Source organism: Ambystoma mexicanum, chromosome 3q, assembly GCF_040938575.1.
Source record: "Ambystoma mexicanum isolate Mex_15411 chromosome 3q, UKY_AmexF1_1, whole genome shotgun sequence".
NCBI lineage: Eukaryota > Metazoa > Chordata > Amphibia > Caudata > Ambystomatidae > Ambystoma > Ambystoma mexicanum.
The window spans coordinates 1,175,111,111-1,175,118,339 of record NC_090926.1 but is presented as its reverse complement, the minus strand read 5'-3'; positions in this window follow the sequence as shown (position 1 = coordinate 1,175,118,339).

Genomic DNA, 7,229 nt, shown 5'->3' with positions numbered 1-7,229 from the left:
TATTTACCCAGCAAACAAGATTCTATCAACCAAGGATCAGAGAGGAGCAAAGAAAACATCACTGGTTTCAAACCCAAATCAACCTTCTCACCCCCTCACCATACTATCCCGAGTGAATTTGAGACGTTTGAGAAAATCGTGATGAAGACGATAACGGATGGAATAAAACGAAAAAACTACTACCAAGACAACTTGTTACCAACAGAGAGACAATCCCTGAAGGACCTCAACCTGGACATTACCATCACCATAAAACCAGCTGACAAAGGAGGCGGCATCGTGATCATGAACACCACAGATTACAACCAGGAATGCCTACGACTCCTCAATGACAAAACCTCGTACAGAATGCTGAACAGGGACCCCGACACCACGTTTGCAAGAAGAGATCATGAGCCTTACGAAGCATGCCGAACATGAAGGGTGGATTTGTCAAGAAGAAAGGATTTTCCTCAACAAAACTCACCCGAGAATTCCGGCTTTCTACATTCTACCCAAAATTCACAAGCATCCCACCAAACCTCCGGGCAGACCTATAGTCTCTGCCTGTGATTCACTGTTGGAACCTCTCTCCTTATATACAGATTTTTTCATGAAGCCTTTCGTGGGCAAGATGGCCTCTTACTTGAAAGACAGCACAGAAACAATCAAGATTTTAGACTCTATACATTTGACTGCCCAGTCTATATTGGTCACCATGGATGTCGAGGCACTATACACCTCCATCCCACAAACAGAGGGCCTACAGGCTTTGGCAACATGCCTCGAAAAAAGAGCTGATACCTCCACCATACCTACCAACTTCCTGGTTGAGTGCATCCGGATTGCTATGGGCGAGAATTTCTTTCTGTTCGGCCAACAGATGTACCAACAAATCAAAGGCGTGAGTATGGGTGCTACATTTGCCCCAGACGTGGCCAACCTATACATGGCACAATATGAAGACGATCATATTTACCATAATACGAACCCCTACAGAACACACATAAAGGTGTGGCGTCGATATATCGATGACGTACTACTCATTTGGGAAGGAAGCGCGGAAGAATTACTAGCCTTTCACCAATGGCTCAATGCTCGGAATGAATACATCAAGTTCACCATTGAATGGGACTACCAAGATATCAATTTTCTTGACTTACACATCTATCGGTCCGGAGTGACGCTGAAGACAGAACTCTTTAGGAAACCCACCGATAGGAACACCTTACTCCATTTCACCAGTTACCATCCGCAAGGTTTGAAATATAATCTCCCCTATGGTCAATTTCTGCGTATTCGGAGAAATTGCTCTGACAGAGAGAAATTCAACCACCATGCACAACAACTGCAGATACGCCTTGGAGAGAGAGGCTACCCCAGGAAGTCCATCAAGACAGCTAAAAAAAGAGCAGCCAACACCGACCGCTCTCTCTGCCTAACGACCAAAGAAAAAGACCCCAACAACAGAACGGTGTGCGTAACCACGTATAATCCAGTCAGTAACCTCATTAAAAATACCATCAACAAACACTGGTATTTGGTCAAAAATGAAGGCACCCTTGCAAAGAAGCCACTGTTCGCTTTCAAGAAGAATAGAAATTTAAGAGACTCCCTGGTCCACACCTTCCTAGAACCCACAAAACCAGCTACCACGCTGTGGAATCTGCCGCCGGTAGTCGGCCACTTCAGTTGCGGACAATGCGTCGCCTGCCGTTACACTACTAACAGCAAAATTTTCACTCACAAGAATCTGGTATGGAAACAGAACAGCCACACCAACTGCGAGAGTAAATATGTGATTTACGCCATCAAGTGTCCCTGTGACTTAATCTACATTGGCAAAACTATTAGACCTGTCAAACAAAGAATCAATGAACACAGATCATGTATTAAAAACCAAATCGAGGACAAACCTTTGGTTGAACACTTCACCAAGAAGAAACACACCCACGAACAATTCACATGGACTGTAGTGCAACAACTTCTACCGCAAAGACGAGGAGGTGATATCAATATTGCCCTTACTAAACTCGAGCAAAAATGGGTCCACAAATTGAACTCTGTCCAAGACGGTCTAAACATAACCGTTGAATGGAAACACTTCTAGAGAACAACCAGCCACTGTCACATCCCTCTGGCGACAGATCAGTGTCCACTACGCTCGATTGACCTAAATGGACCACCTCTTTTGCGTACATTGGACATCTATGTTTTTCCACCTTGTGAACACCATTATACACTAAAAGTCCACCTTGTTTTACTATCCGCAGTGTTCTCCGGATACTTTCCACCCTTGGAGTACCTATGATTGCAACCATATGGCCAGCCTTTTCTGTCTGAGCTATCCTCCAATAGCAGTGGACCTTTTACACCTTACCGGACTACATTACCCAACATCACATACGTAGTACCGCTCTTGCTTCGATGGCGCACAGCCATCTGTTTGGCCCCGCAGGTTGCCGTCCTGCCAACGCGGGATCCCTTTAGCCTGTCCTTTGTTACCGGCCGTTCATAAAATAGTCTTACACGGCTTTCACGCTGTCTAAACCAATCTGGCTCCGTGCAGTCCACGTCGACCAATAGCAGTGGTCAATTTATACCTCACCGGACTACATTACCCAACACCACACACGTTGTACCGCTCTCTCATTGGTGCATGGCGCATAGCCATCTGTTTGGCTCCCACAGGTTGCCACCCTGCGAATGCGGTATCCCATTGGCTTGTCTTTAGCCACCGGCTGTTTATCATACAGTCTTACACGGCTTCTATGATGTCCGACTTATCCGGCTCCTAGCAGTCCTCGTCCAGCACGTCAGCATACCACCATGACCACAGTAAGTCCTTATTCGCACGCGGAAGAGCACACCTTGGACGACCTCACCAACACGCTCTGCTTTTTCCACGCAGCAATTATTCGCACTGGAGGCTCCCACCCACCAGTTCACGAGGGTTTTGTGCTCAGCTATCAGCAGCCGCCATCACACGTGCTCTCCATTTGGGCACCGCTGCTTTTCCTTCCCCCCCTGTTGTTTAGCGGTTTCCACCCTCACGCTAGGCACAATTAACCACTAAGGCACCATTGAAGACACATTACTCCAGCGTCACACCTGAGTCATTTTGGCCAACACTAGCCCTAGGCACCGTCGCTTAGCCGACTTCGCCTCTCAGGTTCCCCAGAGCCGTTACAGCTCTGTCTAGCTCGTTGCCTGCCGTCTATGTTTCCCGACATATTTGATCCCCACAGGTCACCTATACCTGTTTTTACTTTCATTCCAGACTTGGGTCTATTTACGTCCCACTCCGGCACCGTGAGACTGTGTACCACGTCGGCCTTTAGGAAACTGCAGCTTTCCACCAAGTGCTAACCCAGCACCGGTTATCCCACACTTCTCGTGGATTTCCCGACAGCACCCACCTGCTCTCCTAGCAGTAGGTAAGCTGTTTTTTAGATACTCCACATGGTGTATCGCCTGGGCTTAAGTTTGTCCCGTATTAAATACATTTAGTACTTAAAGAACAACTACCCGAGATCCTAAATAGTTCTATTTTACCCACAGATACCACGAACAGCACCACCACTGGTGCCTTTTCCTGACGAAGGCCAGCACAAAGACGGCTACAATCAAGCCACTTTCTTTGGCCGAAACACACCCTGTGTCACACCCTGTGTCGAACTACGTGTCACAACTGCATCACTACCCTACACCTGCCAAAATTCAATGAATGTTGTGTGCACTTTCTGTTTTTTTGTAACAGCGGGTTCTTATACCCCCTCGATATAAGAGGAAACATGTATCTAAATGTAGTGTTGACCTCTATATTCCAGAGGCCTACACCTATTCGTGTCACCACTGCATAACCAACCTTGTTCGTGTCTTTCTACTATCTTCCGTGCTTATCGGAAGGAATGTAAAGTAAATTGTGGAGTTACCTACTACTTCCTGTGTGAGTATATAATAAACATTCACATTTAGCACTTCTGTGCCTCTGTTTTGGATCTCCCCATCCTGATTATTTTGTTTATGAAACGTATACCCACCTGGGTAAATCGGGACCTAGCCAGGTGCCCTAAGATTTAAATTTAAATGGATTTGATATGACTACCTCATAAGCAGAAGCTCTCCGACATGTCAATGTGCCTTTTGGTTTCTCTAAAATGGCAAATAATGCGTGCTCAACGAATAACGTCATTGGGCATCCCATCACAATGGTTGTAGCCTTTTCTATGGTGAACGCTTTGGCAGCCAAACTTTGTTCGCACGGGAAGTGACCCCTCATCACTGGGTCTAGATTTCCACTGTGGAATGCAAGCGCCTTGTATCCCAGCATGGTTTTCTGTGCGAGTAATGCTGTCATAACACTGCTATTCATGTGTGAAAAAAGGTAAAATTCCTCTGCAAGACTGGTGCCATGCAAATGGCTTTTTTTAGTTCAAGAAACCCTTCTTCCATGGTCTCGGTCCACACATTTATTTCTTTTGTTGCCTGCGCTTTCTTTAAGGCTTGTAACAAGGGCCTGGTATAAGAGCTGTATTCAAAGGCCCATGCCCTGATATAATTACATAATCCTAGAAAACTCTGCATTTGTTTTATTGTGTGTTGCTTGGCTGTTTTTGAAATGGCTACAGCTCTTTCAGCCTTTTTTCCTTCATCTGAGATCAGCTGGCCTATGTACAGCACTTCTTGTTGATAATACTGTAACTTCTCTTTGTCAACTTTATATCCTTTCTCAGCCAGTATAGTTAATAGCTGAATAGAATCGTGTCTGCACTTTTCTCCTGTTGTTCTGCAAATTAGAATGTCATCCACGTATTGCAAGACAACACTCTCTAATGCAATATTGCTTAAGTCCATCTGCAGGAATCTGTTGAAAATCGAAGGAGACTCACAACCTTGAGGCAGCCTCGTGCTTTTCAGACCAACTTGTCTGAACGTGAACAATGTCAAATCTTGTGAGTCTTTGTGCAATGGGATTGAGAAAAATGCATTTTTCAAGTCAATCACAGTGAAATACCTCGCTTCAACAGGTATATTAGATAGAATTGTGAATGGGTTCGAGACTAGAAGGAGCTCGGCCGCGACTATCTGTTTTATCGGGCGAAGATCTTGCACTAGCCTCCAAGACCCCACTTCCCTTTTTTCCCGGGCAAATCAAAGTATTGCATGATGACTCTGACGTCACTAAGATGCCCTGCTCCATCATGGCAGAAATTGTCTTAAAAATCCCTTCATCTGCATCCCTAGACATGGGATACTGTTGTGATTTTGGTAATATGGCTCCTGGTTTCAATTTAATCTTCACTTCTCTGACTCCTTTCAGTAAGCCTACGTCATAAAGGCCCGTAGTCCGTACTGAGACAGGCACCTTTGCTATGTCATCATCAAAATATTCAGGACGTTTTTGTGCCAGCATCATTCTCTGAGGCTCCTCTCTTTTGATCATTTTCACCCAATTAATGAGATTAACCTCAAGTGTCATCTCATTTTCACCTATTTGCTCTTCAAATAAATTGTCATCAGTGACGTCAGTCAATCTGTAACCTTCCCCAATGGTGATTACTGCGCACCATTGTCTGCCTTCATCATCACAACCATCAAGCAAAGCCATCTCTCCTGGCACTATGGCTGCTTGTATTTTCAAGGGAAACCCTCATCCCTTTTCCTCATGCATAGGTATTCTTGGCCTGAACAGACACTCATCTGAGGTTCTCATTGTTTTGTCTACAAGGCCTGGTAACCATGACATTAATATACACACTCCATAAGCGAATATTTGGGGTTCTAGTGGAATAGCTCTCATAGCCATTTGTCCTGCGTATGCTCTAATCATTTCGTACACGTTCAAATAATGCATTCCTGGAGTTGAACATACTATGCCCTTTTGTGTGAACAAGATTGTCATGTTTAACTTTGCCATTAGGTCTCGTCCCAATATATTCTACGGTGTCTGCCTTGAATATAGCAGTGGCACGTTCATGACATATTCTCCTATGGCAACTGGAAATTCTTTCATAAAAGGAGCATAACTTGTTGCTCCTGTGAAACCCTGAGTATTTATGGCATCGCCAGACAAAGAAAACTCGCCTGCACGTATACATGAGCATGTCGCACCCGTGTCAACTAAGAAAGAATATCCCTTTTCCCCTATGCAGACATCTACCCTTGGTTCCTCGTGAGGGTTCGCCGTCACTGATAGGATAGAACACATCAGGTCTTCCAGTGAGCTGTCCTAGTCCATATATAATATAGGTCTGGTTGATCAGGGCGGTGTCGGAGCCGTCTTGTTACTAGATCTTTCGGCAGCTTTCGACACCGATGATCATTCTACCCTGATTGCCCGATTATCGGCTGCTGGCCTGCCAGGCCAAGTTCTTAGCTGGTTCTCAGCGTTCCTGGCTGACCGTTCTCAATCCGTGTTCCTTCCCCCCTTTCGTTCTGCTCCTGGCTCTGTCAGTTGTGGGGTCCCCCAAAGCTCTACACTGTCCTCCATTTTATTTAATGTCTAGATTCGACTCTTGTAGGTTCTCCTGCAGTCACACGGATTCCATTTTTATTCCTACGCTGACGACACCCAGATTCTGGTGCGCCTGGATCTATCTCAACCGGACACTGCAGCCCGGTTGAGGAACTGCCTGGAAGAGCTAGGATGCTGGATGACCTAAAACTTGCTCAAGCTGAATGCGAGCAAAACAGAGGTTCTAGTTGTAGGCACGGCCTCCCCTCTCTTGTATTGGACTAACGATTTCTGGCCTCCCTCCTTGGGCTATCTTCCTACGCCTGTTGCTTCAGTGAGAAACCTGGGCATAAAAATAGCCGCCTCTTTGACCATGGAGGACTAGATAGCAGCGGTATGTAAGATCGGTCACTTTAAAATACATACTCTAAGGAAAGTTCTTCCTTTCATTCCTACTACTTTCCAAGCGCCTGTGGTGGCTGCCCTGGTTTTGAGCGGAATCATTACTGTAATTCACTCTACTTAGGTCAGCCCCTCTACTTGCTCAGGTGTCTGCAGCTTTTTCAGAATGCTGCAGCAAGATTGGTTCTTCGTCCTTCCTTTGGCACACATATGTCCCCATTACTTAGACAACTCCATTGGCTTCCTGTTGAGGCTAAAATTATGTTTAAGTGTATGTGTATGGATCACTGGGCTTTCTACGGCATTGGTGCTGAATATTTGCAAGCTAGGTTTGTTCACTATACTCCTACTCGCCCTCTTCGCTCTCAATCTGCTCATCTTCTAGTTGTCC